Source organism: Eurosta solidaginis, chromosome X (assembly GCF_040869045.1).
Source record: "Eurosta solidaginis isolate ZX-2024a chromosome X, ASM4086904v1, whole genome shotgun sequence".
Taxonomy (NCBI): domain Eukaryota; kingdom Metazoa; phylum Arthropoda; class Insecta; order Diptera; family Tephritidae; genus Eurosta; species Eurosta solidaginis.
Genome location: NC_090324.1, coordinates 8,969,972 through 8,990,868, shown reverse-complemented (window position 1 = coordinate 8,990,868; position 20,897 = coordinate 8,969,972). Strand labels below are relative to the sequence as shown.

The window sequence follows — 20,897 nt, the reverse complement described above, 5'->3', positions numbered from 1 at the left end:
TATTCCTGGGCCTCAACGAAAGGCCGTTAAACTAATAAGCAGTCGAGAGGTTCCTGCAGCTGAACTGCCTGGAGGCAATAAACAATTGCAGCATATTTATACCCCCCTAAAGCTATGTTATTTGGAGAACGACACCGACGATTAAGCACCAGACCAACGAGGCCAGAGCACAGCATCAGCCCAGCGACAAGAACAACAAACACGCGGAGAGAAGACTGGCGGCGAACCATTTACATATACATAAATTTATATTAAGACTGTATGATAACTTTGTGTACATACATAACTGCGAATTTTTCTTGTTAGGCTAACCCTTACTTACTTACTTAATTGGCGCTTAACTGTCTAAACGGTTATGGCCGTCCAACAAGGCGCGCCAGTCGCTCCTTCGCTCCGCCAACCGGCGCCAATTGGTCACACCAAGGGAGTTTAAATCGTTTTCCACCTGGTCCTTCCAACGGAGTGGGGGCCGCCCTCTACCTCTGCTTCCATAGGCGGGTTCCGATAGAAACACTTTCTTGGCCGGAGCATCATCTTTCATTCGCATAACATGGCCTAGCCAGCGCAGCCGCTGCGTTTTAATTCGCTGGACTATGTTGATGTCTGCGTATAGCTCGTACAGCTCATCATTAAATCTTCTTCGGTACTCGCCATCGCCAAAGCGTAGAGGTCCATAAATCTTTCGAAGAACTTTTCTCTCGAACACTCCCAAAGCCGCTTCATCTGCTGTTGTCATGGTCCATGCTTCTGCCCCATATAGCAGGACGGGTACGATAAGTGACTTGTAGAGTATGATTTTCGTTCGCCGAGAGAGGACTTTACTTTTCAATTGCCTACCTAATGCAAAGTAGCATTTATTGGCAAGATTGATTCTTCGCTGGATTTCAGTGCTGATGTTGTTGCTAGTGTTGATGCTGGTTCCCAAATAAACGAAGTCTTTTATTATTTCGAAATTATGGCTGCCAACAGTAGCGTGGTTGCCAAGGCGCATATGCGCTGACTCTTTGCTCGATGACAGCAGGTACTTCGTTTTGTCCTCATTCACCATCAAACCCATCTTTACCGCTTCTTTTTCCAGCTTGGAGTAAGCAGAACTAACAGCGCGGGTTTTTAGGCCGATGATATCAATGTCATCAGCATATGCCAGTAATTGCACGCTTTTATAGTATATTGTTCCAGTGCGGTTAAGTTCTGCAGCTAGTATAATTTTCTCCAGCATCAAATTAAAGAAATCGCACGATAGGGGGTCACCCTGTCTGAAACCTCGTTTAGTTTCGAACGGCTCGGAGAGGTCCTTCCCAATTCTGACTGAGCTGATGGTGTTGCTCAACGTCATTTTGCACAGCCGTATAAGTTTTGCGGGGAAACCAAATTCAGACATAGCGGCATATAGGCAGCTCCTTTTCGTGCTGTCGAAGGCGGCTTTAAAGTCGACGAAGAGGTGATGTGTGTCGATTCTCTTTTCACGGGTTTTTTCCAAGATTTGGCGCATTGTGAAAATCTGGTCGATGGTAGATTTACCAGGTCTGAAGCCGCACTGATAAGGTCCAATCAGCCGGTTCACGGTGGGCTTCAATCTTTCGCACAATACACTTGAAAGGACCTTATATGCGATATTAAGAAGGCTGATTCCACGATAGTTGGTGCATTTTGCAGTATCCCCCTTCTTGTGGACTGGGCAAAGAACACTTAGATTCCAACCGTCGGGCATGCTTTCGTCCGCCCACGGCTAACCCCCCTTGGGGGAATTCCAGGGAAAACGTTTTTTCTTTGGTTAAACTTTTTAATAATTCACGGCGTTTTTTTTTTTTGTTCACAGATTAACTTTCTCTGCACCCATTTTTAAGCTTTTCATTTTTTTTTTGCATTCTGTTTGTGTTTCTTTTGGTCAAATCAATATATTTCAAAACAAAAAAAAAAGTAAAAACAGGAAGGAGGAAGATTTCGATTGAGGTAATCGGAAATTTTGATTTCCCAACTCCCTCCTTCTTCATTCCTTTGTTTTTGTTTTCTTCTTTGACCCACCGGTTGAACGAACCACCTTCTGTGCACTTTTAACCCCATTTTGGGGTTTTTTCTTCCTTGTTTCCTCATTTTAAACAATTTTTCTGACCGCCGTAAAGCCCGAAATAGAATTGGCTGTTGTAATCCAGCCCACAACCGCATGACTAAAGGCGGAAGTGCTTCCAAAATAACTCCTCTCTGAGATCCAGCCAACGTTAGGCATTGGAAATCAGATTATTCACTTAGCTTTCCTTTTAATGAGTCTTCTTTATGTACATATGTATGGATATATATATATAAAATTTTTAGCACTGCTCTCCTAGATGCGGCACCTCATCGTGGGATAAACCGGTAAGTGCTAGCACATAAATATAATACCCATAATTAAGTATATACATATACATACAATTTTACATACATATTTTATTTTGCATGTTTTTCTTATCATATGTTTTTTTTTGCTGCCTGTTGGAATATTAAGAGACGGATTAGTTTGGGGATTAAATATCCAACAGCGGCGGCCATTGAACTAGAACCACTACCGAAAAATAAACGGAGTTATGATTGGATTTTATTTTTATTTTTTTTTTACTTTTATAATTAATTTATTTTTATAGTTTTATGATAGGCTCTGTAACTCATATGGAGTAAGCTCGATTAATTTTGTTGAATTGAAGCCTCACGTATTTGAAGTTTCCACCACTTACAAAAGTTTAATATAAATTTTTTTTATGGATTTGTTTTGAAATTAACTTGTAAGGTAGTTGACCTTTTCTTTTCTTCTTTGCACATAGGCAGGCCTAAGTGCAGATATGCCAACTGCTGTTTATTTTTGAACGAGGAATTAAAATAAAAATAAATAAATGTAAGGCGCGATAACCTCCGAAGAGATCTAAGGCCGAGCTTCTCTTCCAATTTGCGTCGTGCTCCTCTTGATTTTCCCTACAAATTGGCCGGACGGGACCTACATGCTTTATGCCGACTCCGAACGGCATCTGCAAGGCAGATGAGTTTTCACTGAGAGCTTTTCATGGCAGAAATACACCCGGAGCGCTTGCCAAACACTGCCGAGGGGCGATCCCGCTTAGAAAAATTTTCCTCTAATTGAAAAACCTTATTTTCTAAAAATTTTGATGTTGCTTTGCCCGGGAGTTGAACCCAGGGCATACCGTGTGATAGGCGGAGCACGCTACCATCACACCACGGTGGCCGCCGAGGAATTAGTATAAGAAAATTAGTAATACATATATGGGTAGATATAAGAGTAGGTTAGTATCTGAATTAAATAAAGGAATGTGAATGTGTTTATAACGTTTTTAAGGAATAACGTTGGTTCTGCTTTTTTTTGGATTTCTACCTTTTTTTGATTAACGGGGTAAGATACCATGATGCGTAGATAAGATACCCTGTTGTTTGGTGTGGGCGTTACACAAGAGCGTAAGAGGGGACGTGGGTGTGCAGACAGATGTAGAGACAGGATGTTAAGTTGACCAGGGACGTAGTGGACAATTAACGGACGGACAAGTGTCAGGCAAAGGGTGCTTCGCTCGGTATACGGAGTCTTAGCGGAGCCCAAGGCTACGTACACTACGTAGAAGTGGGAGGGCAGACTCCACCTTACCGGACGGGCCTCTTCTTTCCTATCCTTCTTTTCGCTTCCTTTCACACTATCACCTTCCACAAGCATAGGCATGATTTACATATAATTTGTTTACGAGTACTGCAGGTGAGGCCGGTGGAAAAGACCCCCCATCCGACGAGCTAGCGTGGGCTAACAAGCATGCCTGCATACCGCCGTGACTTACCACCGCAGGCAGAATCGTACCATACTTTTATTATTTTAAATTTTCCTACTCGAGTACTATTCTATAATTTTCACCAATTTGTCCCTCAGGACAACTTTTTACAAGACCTAGATTGCAGGCACAGCCTGAATCAATTGTCCTAAGTCAATCTTGTCATCAACAATCAGGTTGCTTGTATTTCCGACGCTAGCATTTTTCTATCCTAAGATGAAAACGAGCGCGACATGTCTTTTTGTTGCAAATTTATATAGCGCTTTATATATATTTTAAGGTTCTCTTCGTGAATTTTCTTCATTCTTGCTGTTATGGGCTGGTTTTATAGTTTTTGTATTTTGCATATATCCACTGACACGAATTTTATCAGGGTTGTGGTATAAGCCTTTAAGGATGTTATTTTGATAACTTCCATAGGAACTACTGTGGTATTTAATGTGAATTATGCAAATTCTTGATTTGCTGTTTAATTTGGGCAGGGCTAGTGGAGCTGCCTTTACTGTCGATTGCGACATTTGAAGTTTACTATTTGGGGTTTACTTGAATTATTTATTGCTCTTCCTCAGATTTGAGTTTTGGAGATTTGGGAAGAAAAAATTTTTAGACGCGCTGTTGCACGTTTTTCTATTGCCTATATTTGTGCTTCATGTAATTTTTGAGCATCATATCTATTGTGATGGTCAATAGCATGAATCCACAAATTGTTACTGCTAACCAAACATCTGGGACGTTTGGAATGTTTTTCATATCTGTTTCTATTGGTGGTTCATACTTGGTTATCCTGTTCTCTGTTGTTTCAGAGTTTCCTTTTCCTACCTCGTAACCAGCTATGGCTATCATAATGCCTTGGGCTATTTTTGTCCACCAAGACATTTTGAAATTTCTGTAATTACTTTCCTGTTTCAATAAATAAGGGGTAAATTCAAATTTTAATAAAATTTCTTCGACTTTATTCTCTATCTTAAATAAATTACTTATAGATTTCGTTAATTTATTTTGTTCAATTAACATTATAAAAAATGTTATAAAAAAATTTTTTTTTCAAAAATTTTTTAATTTCCTTAAAAATATTTTTGTTTAAGTTAATATTTTTTAAAATTTTGAAAAAGATAATTTTATAATTTTTTTCCAAGTTACTAATATTTGGGTATAGTTTTTTCTTCTTTTAACTAATTTTACAAAATATATTTTTTGTTGATTATTTCTATGCTATTTTTGTGCTACTAATATAAAATTTTGTTTTGTATTATTTTTATTTATTCATAGACCAACAATTTTTTTTTTTCCTTTTTAATCCCTATTGGGGAATACCATTCTAATCATCCTCATGGTTTCTTCCTCCCTGGTTGTGGGGTTTTTTACATCCTCTATTGTGGGCTCCCTATTCATGCCTATCTTTTTCCAAAATGGTTTTAGCCAATTTAACTCCTTTTCGTAATCTACTATTTCTAATTTTAATGTTGTATTTCATCCCACCATTTGATGGGGTTTTTTGAAAAATCTCACGACATTTTTTTTTACTTTACCAAATTATTTGAAAATTTTATTCTTCCCGCATTTAAGGAGTTGTATGAGGACTAAGCATTACAATTTACTGCTTTAACTAACTGATATTTTTAATTTTTAATTAAATCTTTCTTTTTTCAAAACATTTTTCTTTAAATTTTAACAATGTTAACTTAATATTTCAAACTTCCTTTCAATTAAACTAGTCCTACTTAAAAAAAAAAAATTCCCAAGCAAAAACAAAAGTTTTTGCTAATGGTTTAGCGTCCATGAGGCCGCTCAATTTATTCTAAAAATATAAAATATACTTATAAAACTTGCTGCCAGTCAGAATGTTGCCAGCCACCAATGTCCCTATTTTACGCTATCAGTCTTAGTGCTGATCTATTGTCATCAATGTGGTAGATATTCCACCCTTTTCATGCATACAGTGGGTAAAAGGAGTTTGTTGGTTACAATTATGCCGTCCGTCGGAATGAAATTTGCTGTGATTATTCCACTTTATATGAATTAATCGGGGATTGTCCCTATTGCTTTAAATGTATGAACATTTATTTCAAGCAATTTTTAATTTTATAATTTATTTAATAATTTGGGAAAAATTTAAACAACGTGACATCAGGACGGACAAGGCGACAGCTGTTTCGATTATACCTTGTAAATCTCTTCAAAGCATTTTCTCCCGGGAGTGGGAGTCGAACCCGCACTCCTACGATAGTTGAAATGGTTACAAACGCATTCAGCTACGTCATGCCTTAGTTGTTGTAAAGTTTTTCCCAATTGCCTTCTTTCGCATATATTATCTTCCACATATCACATAATTCGTATGTAGTTATGTGTTGAAGTTATGCATGTTTGTAAGGCGGTTTCATAGAAATTTGATATTTTGCTGTTTTTGTTCTATTTATAGAACTGCAACGAATTAACCAAATGTTGTCTCTTTATATGAATTAATCCGGGATTGCCCGTATTGCTTTAAATGTATGAACATTTATTTCAGGCAATTTTTAATTTTATAATTATTTAATAATTTGGGAAAAATTTAAACAACGTGACATTAGGACGGTCAAGGCGACAGCTGTTTCCATTGTACCTTGTAAATCTCTTCAAAGCCTTTTCTCCCGGGAGTGGGAGTCGAACCCGCACTCCTACGATAGTTGAAATGGTTACAAACGCATTCAGGTACGTCATGCCTTAGTTGTTGTAAAGTTTTTCCCAATTGCCTTCTTTCGCATATATTATCTCCACACATCACATAATTCGTATGTAGTTATGTGTTGAAGTTATGCATGTTTGTAAGCCGGTTTCATAGGAACTTGGTATATTGCTGTTTTTGTTCTATTTATAGAACTACAACGAATTAACCAAATGTTGCCTCTTTATATGAATTAATCGGGGATTGCCCGTATTGCTTTAAATGTATGAACATTTATTTCAAGCAATTTTTAATTTTATAATTTATTTAATTATTTGGAAAAAATTTAAACAACGTGACATCAGGACGGACAAGGCGACAGCTGTTTCGATTATACCTTGTAAATCTCTTCAAAGCCTTTTCTCCCGGGAGTGGGAGTCGAACCCGCACTCCTACGATAGTTGAAATGGTTACAAACGCATTCAGCTACGTCATGCCTTAGTTGTTGTAAAATTTTTCCCAATTGCCTTCTTTCGCATATATTATCTTCCACACATCACATAATTCGTATGTAGTTATGTGTTGAAGTTATGCACGTTTGTAAGGCGGTTTCATAGAAACTTGGTATTTTGCAAACATGCGTAACTTCAATACATAACTACATACGAATTATGTGATGTGTGGAAGATAATATATGCGAAAGAAGGCAATTGGAAAAAAATTTACAACAACTAAGGCATGACGTAGCTGAATGCGTTTGTAACCATTTCATCTATCGTAGGAGAGCGGGTTCGACTCCCACTCCCGGGAGAAAAGGCTTTGAACAGATTTACAAGGTATAATCGAAACAGCTGTCGCCTTGTCCGTCCTGATGTCACGTTGCTTAAATGTTCCCCAAATTATTAAATAAATTATAAAATTAAAAATTGCTTTAAATAAATGTTCATACATTTAAAGCAATACGGGCAATCCCCGATTAATTCATATAAGGAGACAACATTTGGTTAATTCGTTGTATACGCCTTTTGTGAGTTGCATTTTTGCCAGTAAAAAATTGAGTCTCTTTCATCCTCAGAATTAATGGATTTTTTTTGTTTTTTTGATGTACGAAATTTTATTTTTTTTACCGATTTAAGAAATTTTGGAAAAATTACTTAGATCCTTTTTAGGATTTTATTATTTATTTCTAGTCCTTATATTGATCATCCTTTAGGATGGCGCTTATGAGCAAATTTTTCCGCTAAAAAATTACCAAACTGGCAGGATCGCCATGTAAACTTAGTAATAAATGAAAGAGGAACGCTGATGAGTAGCGTTGAAAATTGATTGTCTTTATTGAAGAAATGCCTTACTATTTATACAGAATTTCCTATTTTACACATACGTAATTTCACTAATACTTACAAGCTAAAGGCATCTTCATTAGACTGGGTCGATTTATTAAACGATATCGCGCTATTGATTTTTCAATAGGATTTGGGCTCAGGGAAAAAAAGATCCACTACGCATACCCAAAAAATAAATTTTTGGGACCAAAACACTCCCCAAAATCCAAAAAATATTTTTTTTTCAAAAAACTGTTATCGCCAACGTTTTTACAACAGTTTTTTGAAGAAAAAAAATATTTTTTGGGTTTTGGGGAGTGTTTTGGTCGAAAAATTTACCCTTTCGTCATTTTTTTTTGCAGTCTCGAAAATTATTTTTTTGGGTATGCGTAGTGGAACTTTTTTTCCTGAGCCCAAATCCTATCGAAAAATCGATGGCGCGATATCGGTTAACTTTCGTCCATACAAATCGACCTAGGTTAATCTACATTCTTGATACATATATACAGTCAGCATTTTATTTTGACTTAATTTTAGATATTGGTTGTTATGTACATATAAATATTTTGGCAGGCACATTGACAAACCGTTACTGACGTCCGGTCATGCTGTTAGAGAGTTGGTCAATGTGTCAGTCAAATAGGGTTGACGAACGTAAACAGATATGTGCATTGTATGTCGGCATGTCTGTATGATATTAAACTCATGCCGGGGTCAATATAATTTATTAGGGTCGTTATGCCTGCGTGTGGTCGATTTGAATATGCATTTGTATATGCATAAGACTGCATTATGTGTAAAAGCGTATTCTGGTATATGCATAGGAATGAATTGTGGGTAAAGCGTATTCTGGTAATACTACAATGCTAGTACATCATTACCCGCGCCCAAGTCGTTCATCTCGTTTATTAATGGCTCATTACTGACCGTCATGATGTTGTCCGCTTTATCTGCTAAACTATCTAGATCACCTGCCATAGTTTCTAAAATTTGCTGCACATTTGCCGGTAACTGCCGTAACCACAAAGATTTCAGCGCTGTTTCATTGAGATGGTCATCTGCCAGGTCGCGTAATTCTCGAAGAAAAGTTGTCTGCTTTTTTCCTTCGATTGTATTGTCGCTCAATAGACGTATCATTCGTATAATTTTTGATTCGCTGAACTCCTTGATTAGCCGCTCCTTTAAAGCATCGTATTTGTTAGCCGCCGGAGGTCTTCGAATAATATCAGCTGCATGTTTAAGCACTGCGGAATCAATTTCCGCGACTAGCGTATAAAATTTAGTATTATCTGTCGTTATATTCGAGCGATTTTGCTTCAACTTGTTGAAACAGTAGCTGAATATCAGGTTTCCAAAATGGCGGAGGCTTCACTGCGGCACGAGCTACTTGCAACGCGTTTGATGCGTCTACAAAAATATCTCCTTTAGTATTCATGTTTCTTTATCGATGGGGTCACCAATCGTAGTTTATTTGTTGATATTATGATTTATTAACAAATGTACTTATAAAAAGGATACAATAAATAAAAGCCAATATGAAAGTCAAACTATCTGTGTTATATAATGCACGATGGAACGACGAATGGTAAAGTCTTGTTGTTAGCGCTTACACCAACCGCTTGAATATTATCGACTAACGATTATCGATGTTCAGTGTTGCCGCTACATATGTATATCGACCTATCTTAACAGTTAAAAAGGTTTGTTAATAAGCACATATTGTTCATAAGGCCGTATCTGAGTAAAGTCGTTGATAGAGTCGTATCTTAGGAGAACGGTTAAAAAGGCTGTAACTGAAAAAATTATTTTGTTGTCAAAAAAGCTTTAAATTTATTATTATTACTTATTTTATATTTGCTTTTTAGAATTCGTAAAAGACATAAATTGGCAAACCAGAGTATAGGTTCGGTGTCTTCGATAGTATAGTTTAGCATTTTAAGTTGTTAACGAATTTTGAGAATACATTCTACTAGTTCATATCTCTTTTATCCAGAGCTGTAAAATGATTCAATCAATACAGTTATAAATCAAGATTGATTCATTTTAAAAATATGATTGTTTGATTTCAAATATATAAGCCAAGTTTGAATGCGATTTCATTTTTCCATTCAAAAATTCCGTTAGTGGTTGCATGACTGTAAAAAAAGCATTCAGATTGATTGTGAATGCATCGAGAGCACTCCCACTCACGATGATTGCAAAATTTGTTGACTCATTCACTTTTTCATTCAGTTCCATTGAAATATCCGTTTTCAGGGTTGATATTTTCGTACTTTTGATGGCTAACATACCTGTGATTGGTTTGAAGGTGTCAAAATAGTTATAAGTAACCGGGCTGCCATATTTCATTTAAAACATTATGTTTGATTCTAAAAAGTTTTATTCGGGGAATTTTGCCCGAAATCAATGAAATTAAATTTTAAACGCTTCAGTTCTGATTGAAATAAATAAGAAACACGAACAAATGAGTTAATACAATCATAAAACATAATTGGAATAAAATATTATTTCCAAAAAAATAATTTCCAATCATAAATCCAAAATGTGGTTCTCGCATTCAATAGCGACGGTAACTCTGACTCAATGTTTTGACATTTTATATTGTAAAACTGTATTTTGGTATTTTCTACAAAAATAAGCTTAATTTTTTTAAAAGTTAAATAGAAATCAATTGCCACATAAATAAGGAATATCATGAAGTGCTTCTTGTAGATTATAGTGCAGTGAAGGTGGGGAAAAATGCGTTTAAAAACCTGAAACGGTAGACGTCAAATAGTTGTGCACAGTGTTCCTCTTTATATCAAAAACACATAAAATGTGATTGTATTATTCAAAGGCCTTGCATTTCTTGATCTTCCCCAAATATATATCTTAAGACCGCGAGACTATTTCACTTGCAGATATAAGATTGTTTTTACAAAACATTTATTTTGTCATTTCTTAATATGGTTAACTTTGCTTATCAGTGATTTTACATTTTATAATTTTGGACCTCTGTCTATATCACCATGCACAAGTAACTTGAACTCTTTTATTACAGCATGTTAATGATACCTTTATGATTAGATTAGATTAGATTATTTATTTATTACGGCCAGAAGCCTAATTCGTAAATTAGAATATATTACAGTTTTTTTATCTTATAGCTATGGTTTTACAATATTCATATAATTTTGTTTTAAATACTGTTATTTGGTTGCAACTTTTTATATCCATGGGCAGATCATTGCAACTTTTCAGACCCTTGTAGAAAATGTTCTGTTGATCAATTTCAGTTCTAAAAAACGGCAATTTGAAATTATGTTTGTTCCTCGTATTTATGTTGTGAGTTTGCTCAACTAATGCTATATTTTTATTTAAATACTCAGGTACATTTCCATGTTTGAAAGAAGTAAATGTAATATACTAATCGGGGATTTTAATATAAACATGAACTACATATCAACATATAGTACAAAATTGAATGAGATATTTTCTGTGATGGGTGTGACCCAAAAAGTAGAATTTAATACTCGAATTACAGATACAAGAGCATCTAAAATTGATTTATTATATTCAAATTCAGATGAATTTTAGTGCAATAATTTGCCTGCATACAAAATTTCAGATAATGAAACAATAGTGTTCAATATTAAAACGTCTAGATCATACCAGATGAGAATGACCAAGAAAATCACAGCATGGGATAAATATAATAGTGAAATCTTAATAAGCCTCCTGAGATCATGTAATTTCAACATAAATGAAAACCTACTAATTGATGAGAAAGTCGAATTAGTGAACAACATAATAATGCAAGCTATGGAGTTTAACGTATGAAAAAGAAGTTCATATCAAGCTAATGAATAAATGGTACGACAGAAAATTGGCGCAAATGCATAAATGCAAATATAATAATTATAAGCTTGCGATACAAACAGGTGATTGGAACGAATATAAAAATATAAATCGTATCTACAAAAAGCTAGTAAAAATAAAGAAAGTTAAATATATGGAAAATAAAGTCGAAATGAATGAAAATAACGCCAAAGAAATGTGGAAACATCTCAAGCAAGCGGTTTGCTTAACGAGAGATAACGAAGGGATTAAAAAGGCGATAATAAATGGTATGATGGTAGAAAATGAAACTGAGCTGGCAAATGGTCTAAATAGGTTCTTTATAAATAGCGTAATAGAAATTAATAACATCATAGAAACTTGCCGTGTAGCACTAAGTGATGTACAAGTCAATTCTAGATTAAAGTTTGCCAAAATAACAACAGACGAAGTTATTAATATTCTGAAAGAGTTCAAATAAAAAATAGTCGGCAGAAAACTTTTATCTGATGGAGTACTTAAAGACTGTATATCGTATACAGGATATTTTTACACACAAATAATCAATAACAGCCTAGAAGAGGGTGTTGTACAAGAAAAGTGGAAAACGTCAACGGTGATACCAGTGGAAAAAGTTAAAAAGACAGTAAAACCTGAAGAACTTAGACCCATAAACACCCTGTCTAGTGATTGTAAAATACTTGAAGCTTGTGTTAAGAACCAGTTAATGAAATACCTTGAAGATAATAATATAATAGCCCACCAACAGTCAGACTTTAGAAGGAAACATTCATGTGAGACAGCTCTTAATTTGGTGATACATGACTGGAAAGAAGGGTTAAATAATAAAAAAGTGGTTGTTTCAGTCTTCCTTGACCTCAAACGAGCATTTGAAATAGTGGATAGGGAGATCTTAATTAAAAAAATGCAATGTATAGGTATAACTGGTATAGAACTTGACTGGTTTCGCAGCTATTTGAAGCAGAGGAGACAGAAATCGGTTATAAATACCGTGATGTCTGATAAATTGGAAGTACCCATAGGGTTACCACAAGGCTCAGTTTTGGCACCGATACTGTTCTTAATTTATATTAATGATATAGTTAACGCTATTGAAGGTTGTGAAATTAAACTATTCGCTGATGATGCATTAATAATGATTAGTGAGAATAATATTAATTCTGCACTTTCTAAAATCCAACATGAACTGAATAACCTGTATAAATGGTTGTGCGGAAATAGACTGAAACTTAATATAAACAAAACGAAATTTATGATAATAACAAGGAGGAACGTTAATGAGGATATAATTGGTTTAAAAATAAATGAAAGAATACAAAAAGTTGACAGTATAAAATATTTGGGAATTATAATTGATAACAAACTCAAGTTTGAAGAACATATAAACTATACAGTCGAGAAAGTTGGGGTTATGCAGAGAACATCCAAATATATTCAAAAAAAGTACAAAATAATTATATATAAGTCCATTATAGAACCGCACTTTGTATACTGCCCATCTATTCTATTCATTGTGTCAGACAAAGAAATAGATAAACTTCAAAAGATGCAAAACAGATGTATGAGATTTATTCTTAAAAAACCTAGAGATACTCGTACGCCTGATATGCTGAGAAGTTTGAACTGGTTAAGTGTCAAGCAAAAGATTTTTTTTCACGCTATGAAGTTTATATTTAATATTAGAAGTGAAAATGTACCTGAATATCTAAGTAAAAACGTAGTATTAGTTAAGCAAACACATAACATTAATACAAGGGATAAACATAATTTCAAACTGCCTTTATTCGGAACTGAAATAGATCAGCAAAATATTTTTTATAAAGGTCTAAAAAGTTTCAATGAACTGCCTATAGATATAAAAAGTTGTAATGAAATCGTAGCTTTTAAAGCAAAGCTTTATGAATATTGTTAAACCTTAGCAATAAGATAGTAAATTGTAATCTAATTTAATTTATGAATTAGGATTTTTTGCCGTAATAAATAAATGAAATGAAATGAAACTTTGATATTAAATATGAATTTCATGTAGTGGAAAAAAATCTTTTGTTTCACACTTAACCAGTCTAAAGTCTTCAACATGTCAGCCGTTCGTGTATCTCTAGGTTTCTGAAGAATAAATCTCATGCATCTATTTTGAAGCTTTTGGAGCTTGTCTACTTCTTTATTCGATATACGAAGTGCGGTTCCATAATTGATTTATATAAAATTATTTTGTACTTTTTTTGAATGAATTTAGTTGTTCTCTGCATGACTCCTATTTTATTAGCAACTTTTTTAATTGTATAATTTGTATGATCTTCAAATCTAAGTTTATTATCAATTCTTATTCCTAAGTATTTTATACTGTTAACTCTTTGTATGATTTCATAATTTATTTTTAGCTCGGCTATATCATCCTCATTGATATTCCTCCTTGTTATTATCATATATTTAGTTTTATTAATATTTAGTTTCAGTCTATTACCACACAACCATTTATACAAGTTATTTAGTTCATGTTGCATTTTGGCAAGTGCAGTATTAATATTATTTTCACTTATCATAATTAATGCATCATCCGCAAAAAGTCTAATTTCACAACCTTCGATAGCATTGACTATGTCATTTATGTATATAAGAAATAGTATAGGTGCCAATACTGCGCCTTGAGGTAACCCTATGGGTACCTCTAATTCATCCGACGTCACAGCATTTATAACTGTTTTCTGCTTTCTCTGCTTCAAATAGTTGCGGAACCATTTAAGTTCAATATCAGTTATGCCAATCCGCTGCATTTTTTTTATTAATATCTCTCTATCCAGCGTTTCAAAAGCTCTTTTGAGGTCAAGGAAAACTGAACCCACTACTTTTTTGTTGTTTACCTCTTCTTTCCAATCAGATATCACCAAGTTCAGCGCTGTCTCACAGGAATGTTTTTTCCTAAATCCTGACTGTTGGTAGACTAGTCAATTATTTACTTCAAGATGATTCACCAACTGATTCTTAACAACGACTTCGAGAATTTTAGCATCACTTGGCAGGGTATTTATGGGTCTAAGTTCTTCAGGTTGCTTTGTCTTTTTAACTTTTTCCACAGGTATTATTGTTGACGTTTTCCACATTTCAGGCGCCATTATGAAGTAAAACTCACATCTGGGACAGTCTTGAATACTGTTACTAGCAAATATGTATCGAAATTGAAAAAAAAAAAAAAAAAACAAGATACTCTGAAACTTAAAAAAAGCCATTTTTCCGATTTACAAAGTCTTTGGCATTGTGTGCATAACATAAAATAAACCAAAATGTGATAGTTAATTTCCACTAGATCTAGAGGTGTGATATCTCTGTGCATTGACTAAGCTTCCCGTTGCGTTTGGTACAAATAAAGGCATAATGGGATCAAACTTAAGGAGAAAGGGGGATTTTGTACAGATTATAATTTGTAAAAACGATTTTTTTGTTTTCTTGGAGCCCCTGCAATAGTTTTGAAAGTTTTGGCAGCTAATGGTATCAAAATTTACCACTATTTTTAATGAAAAATATGACCTGTATCGTGTTGAAGGCTTTTTGAAAATTTTTATATAAAAAGATGAAATTCGCATGACAACAACGTGATTTTTTATTAATAGTGCAACTGTACTTTTAATCACGTTAGCTGGCTATAAGCTTTTTTCTTTATATTTCATGTTTGTTGAAAATGCTACACTGTGTCTGGAAGGCGATGTTTTTTCTATTGTTATAAACAAAAAAATACATAAAAATAAAAAATTTCATTAATGACATAAGCACAATGTTGGACTACGTACCCAGTTGGAAACTTTATTGCTCATACAATATATATCGCCGTATTTTTTCCAAGAATAAGTTAGCAAGAAAATTTTGGATTTCGCTCAAATAAATAAGTTAATAATAATATTTAGTTTTTCTCTTGCAAAGGAAGATGTAAATCTTTTTTGTCCTAGGCGTCAAGCAAAGAAAGGTCTCTTTTGCAATCAGATTTGGACACATTGCTCAATTGGTGCCACTTAATCTTAAAAAATGCAAATTTATGTACATAGATTACTTCAGCCAGCTTCCTACACTCTTTACAATTATAATCTTGAACAGGTATGTATACAGTTTTATAGACCTTGGGGTTTATATAGGGACAGTAAACTTAACTTCAACCTTCATATTACTGCAACTGTTAATAAGGCTAGAGGTGTTCTGGCGTTTGTAAAGCGAAGGTATAAAGAATTCAGCTACCCGTACGTTACTAAAGCCCTTTTACAACATTAGTCAGGCCGATATTACAGTATGGTGCAATAATTTGGAACCCGAGCTACCAGGTTCATATTGATCGGCTAGAATCAGTCCAAAAACAATTCTTACTTTTCTCCTTAAGAGATTTCCTTGCTATTCGTAGGGAAATGCTTGGAATTGTATTTATGATTAAATTACTAAATGGTTCGGTCGCTAACTCATTCCCGTTGAGCGAAGTAAACAACTTTAAAGTCCCTTCCCGGCCTTCAGGACATCTTAAGCCTCTCTGCCTAAAATATTGTAGAAAAAATTTTGAATTAAATGAGCCCTTCAGCTGTTTGTGTCAGAATTTCAACTCCCACTACCACATTTGATGTTTCGGACTCGCTTTTTTGTATTAAAAAATCTGCTAACTGTATTCATTAACATATTGATTTCATTTTCTACTAATTCTATCCATTATATGTATGTATATTAATTAATAATACGGCATCTATTTTACTTAGCTGATGAGGTTTCCTCTGTAGCTGAGCAGTTTTAGATTTCGACGATTAACAACCACAACTACTCGGCATGAACCAGATTAGCCTGGTTTCCTCTGTAGCTGAGCAGTTTTAGATTTCGACGATTAACAACCACAACTACTCGGCATGAACCGGATTAGCCTGGTTTCATTGGACGACTTGAGGGCAGTGCGCTGTCTCAACTTCCATAAAAAAAATATAAAAAAAAAACAAAAACTCTCCGTTCTGAACACTTTTTGTTCACAAGAAAATTTTTATAAAATGCTCCATTTACTTGATGGGATCATTTAAAATGATAGTAATAAATAATAGTTTAAAAAACTAAATAAAACACGCTTTTATAGCTAACCGAACTAAAAAGTAGAAAATAATTTTCAATTAAAAAGAATATAAACTCTTTTCATATCATTTCATATCTTTCCTCTCAGATAGTTGCCAATAGAATGATTGCACCATACAATATCAAGCACCCCACGCTTTTTAATGTGAATTAAATTATTCTGTTAATAACTTAAATTTCATTATAATTTTATTTTGAGGTGATTAACTATAAATGATTGTTTGATATTCTACTACTGTTATACAAACTCTTTTTAATTGAAAATTATTATCTACTTTTTAGTTCGGTTAGCTATAAAAGCGTGTTTTTTTAGTTTTTTTTTAATTATTATTTATTTTTAATTTTTTAGTTCAAGTAATTTTAAAAGATTTTGCCGAGAGTGATGAAACCTCGAAACGCCAGCGGTCCATGGATGAATCCAACCCCACGGCACCGAAAAGGGCCAAGACGCAGGGAGGCTGGACGCGGTCTTTCGCTGAAATTTCCAAGGGTCGGCAGATCATTGGCATTATAGACGAGAGCAGCGAAGATGGCAGGATCCCGAAACAACAGTGGAAGTGGATCGAGGTCGGGCTCGCTACGGTGGCCGTTAAGGTTAAGAAAGGCAACCCTGGTCCACCGCCATCTTTCACCGATGCAGGGTAGTTCCAGGCAATGCCAAGCTAATTAGCTGTGACGACGCCAGGTCGGCAAACCTCTATAGGGCCGCCGTCACGCTGAGAGGGGTGGTATAACCGGGCGCGCGCCTCAAGGTAGTGGAGGCGCGTGATATCCCCTCACGACCAAGGGCTAGAGCCTGGGTTCCAGTGACGCCAACGGACCCAGCTGACATCCTGGAGCTGCTCCAGGAGTACAACCCGCCAGAGGTTTGGAAGTCAACCCGGCTAAAACCGAACTTGTCCTCTTCACGAGGAGGTACAAAGTACCAAATCTTACACCGCCAAGAATTGGAGGTACGTTCTTAGCGTTTAGCGATCAAGTCAAGTATTTGGGAGTTATTCTGGATAGGAAGCTATTATGGAGTGACTATATAGTGAAGCGATCCAAGAAGGCAGCAGCAGAGCTGTTTACCTGCAAGAGGGCAATTGGCACGTCCTGGGGATTCTCCCCTAAGGTGACCTACTGGATTTACACAGCCATTGTGCGCCCGATTCTTCTTTATGATGCCTTGGTCTGGTGGCATGCACTAGCTAACAGTACGTATCTTAAAATGCTTCAAAAGGTGCAACGGAGTTCGGAGCTCTGCATTACCGGGGCTCTCGGCTCCACTCCAGATTCCGTTACATACATACATAGATACATAGATAGATACAGGCCAAGCTAATAAAAGCTTTTTAAAAAGGGCTCCAGTATGCTCTTTCTTAGATGTGCCACGCATCCACTTCTATCATTAATAGAGGAATGCGTTTTTCGCATTACGTGTAAGGTTTGAAATCTATGCCCATTTGTGGTGGTCATAAGTTCAATTGACCTTATGTCCATTAACCTTATATTATTATTATTTATTTATTATTACGGCAATTTAAGCCTAAAACTTAGATTATTACAAATTATAAATATATTTTAATAATAATAGGATTTCTAGCGTTTGGGGTGTCGGAATGCATGAGATTCCGATCCACACGGGAACTGGTGGTCGCAACGGGCGAGTCTTGGAGTCATCTCATTGGGAGGTTGGAAGGACGTGTTCTCAACCCTGCCCTACTCCAAGACGTATGATTACACAGTTTTATTATTTATGCTGTCGGAATGCATTTGATTCCGGTCAACCCAAAAGCTAGCAGCTCAGCAGAACGAGCCACTCTTATCGGACGGTTGGAAAGGACGCGTTTCCAATCATCCTGTACCAGCTTTTATGTAAACACAACCAACTATAATATATGATTGTTGTAGGAATATACTGATTCACATGAACACTCCAACTGTTTGTCTGGGACGATATTTTCAGGAATTCTTTCCCAATTTTATTGCGAGCGATATATGTTTTTGACCTGATGCATAAGGTTCCTCTGTGTCTATTTGGATTGCCATGTACGCTCAAGGATCAGTAACATGAAATACAGATACAAAATATTTTATTTTATTGGACAGGTTTTGCAATATTCTAATAAACTTTTTTTGAAGGTGTTTAAGTTTTCACAATTTTTAACATGATTAGGTAGTTCATTAAAACATTTCTGGCCTTTGTAAAATATATTTTACTTGTCCACTTCTGTTTTGAGAAGAGGTAATCTAAAATTATTATTTTCCCTGATTATGTAAGAATGGGTTTCATTCACATAAACAAGTTTTTCACTTAGGTAGGTAATTTACCATGCTTGATATAAAATACAAATTTCATACTATGGGAAAATATCAACTGTTTCACACTCAACCAGTTTAGTGCATCAAGCATACTCTTTATGGAAGTGACTTACCTCACTTTCGATATAAATCTCATAGCTTTGTTTTGCATAATTTGTAACCTGTCTACTTGTGTTTCATTGACAATAAAGAATATTGTAGGGCAATATAAGAAGTACGGTTCTATGATGGATCTATATACTTTCAACTTATATTTCTTACTAATAAGTTTACACGATCTCTTCCAACATCCAATTTTTTGCCCATTTTGGCAACAATATAATCAATATGATCCGTAAACCTCAGTTTATTGTCAATCAGGATCCCTAAGTACTTAAATATTTTGACATCCTCAATGCTTGTATTCATTATTTTTAGATCTAAATTAAGTGATTCTTTATTGGTCGTCCTAGATAAAACCATGAACTTAGTTTTGTTAACGTTAAGCTTCAGTTTATTAATGCAAAGCCATCTATACAATGAGTCTAAATCTTCTTGCATTTTGCTCCTTACTATTGAAATGTCCGTTTCATTTACTTCAAGTAGCGCATCATCTGCAAACAACCTGATTTTACTATACTTCAGTGCTGATGGTATATCGTTTATGTAAATGTTGAACAGGATTGGTGCTAATACCGACCCTTGTGGTAAACCTATGTCTACTTGTGCCTCGGATGAGACTACTGACTCGATGGTTGTTCTTTGTTTCCGGTCTGATAAGAAGCTTCTAAACCACTGCAATTCATTTTCCCTAATACCAATTTATCGAGCATTGTATTTCTATCAATTGTTATGAACGCTCTTTTCAGGTCAATGAAAACTGCTACTATATGTTTTTTTAGGCTCAGCTCTTCTTTCCAGCTAGATATGACGTAATTTAACGCTGTCTCGCAAGAGTGCCTTTCTCGGAAACCGGATTGTCCCTTTATAAGGATTTTATTATTTTCTAAGTAATTAAGCAGTTGATTTTTTATTACAATTTCTAGAATTTTTTCTATGTTCAGCAATGCATTTATCGGCCTTAGTTCTTCTGCCATTATTGAACCTTTTACTTTCCTAATTGGTACTATTGTCAAAATTTTCACATGTCTGGCACTATTCCAGTAGTCATGGATTTGTTTATAGCGGTTGCATAGAAGAAACCCATGTACGATACCGAATCTTTAATTACGCCTTCTGAAAGTAAATCCCCCCCAGTTTTATTTTTGAACCTTTTTGCTACACGTGTAACTTCCTCAACCGTAATTTCTTCGAATTTTAAACACGACCTAGCTGTAAATTGGAAGTCGTTCTGACTTTGAACAACTTCAATTTCCCTGTTTATATCAACAATGGTATCTATAAAGAAGGAGTTCAATGCTTCAGCAATATCGCGAGGTTTACCATATGTCACACCTTTTACGATCACCGTCAAGATCTTTTCTTGTGGCCCCGTTAAGTTTACAGCATGCTTAAGATGCTTTCACATTACCTTGCTATCTGAACTATTGATATCAATATTATTCTCCATGTATTTAATCTTTTTAAATTTGATTAGTTTTTTGTAGTACTTCGCGACCATTTTATATTCAGTATAGTCACCCGTTGCTCTAGCTTGTGAGTGCAACCGGTATTTTAGTTTATTCAATTCTGTCAATTCTTCGTCATACCATTTATTTCTTAACTTTACCGTACTGTTTTTTTCAAACGTTAGTACTCGCATACAATCTAGTAAACGAGTATTTATATAGTTGACCATGTCGATGACATTCTTATTAAACTGAGATCGCAATTCCTCAGTAGAGTGGTCAAGTTATCGGCAGAATAATTCTCCCAGGATGTTGATGAAATGACTCTTCGTAACGGGTTTCAATTACTTACTTT

The 20,897-nt window shown here is 35.1% G+C and overlaps 1 long non-coding RNA gene across 1 annotated transcript in view; it reads left to right on the top strand.

Moving 5' to 3' along the window:
- The first annotated feature begins 2,281 nt into the window (after nucleotides 1-2,281).
- LOC137234214 (uncharacterized) overlaps nucleotides 2,282-20,897 on the top strand; it is an 80,940-nt gene continuing 62,324 nt past the window's right edge. Inside the window, exon 1 of the long non-coding RNA XR_010947731.1 lies at nucleotides 2,282-2,355. This is a non-coding gene — a long non-coding RNA (uncharacterized lncRNA). The remainder of the gene's footprint in view (nucleotides 2,356-20,897) is intronic.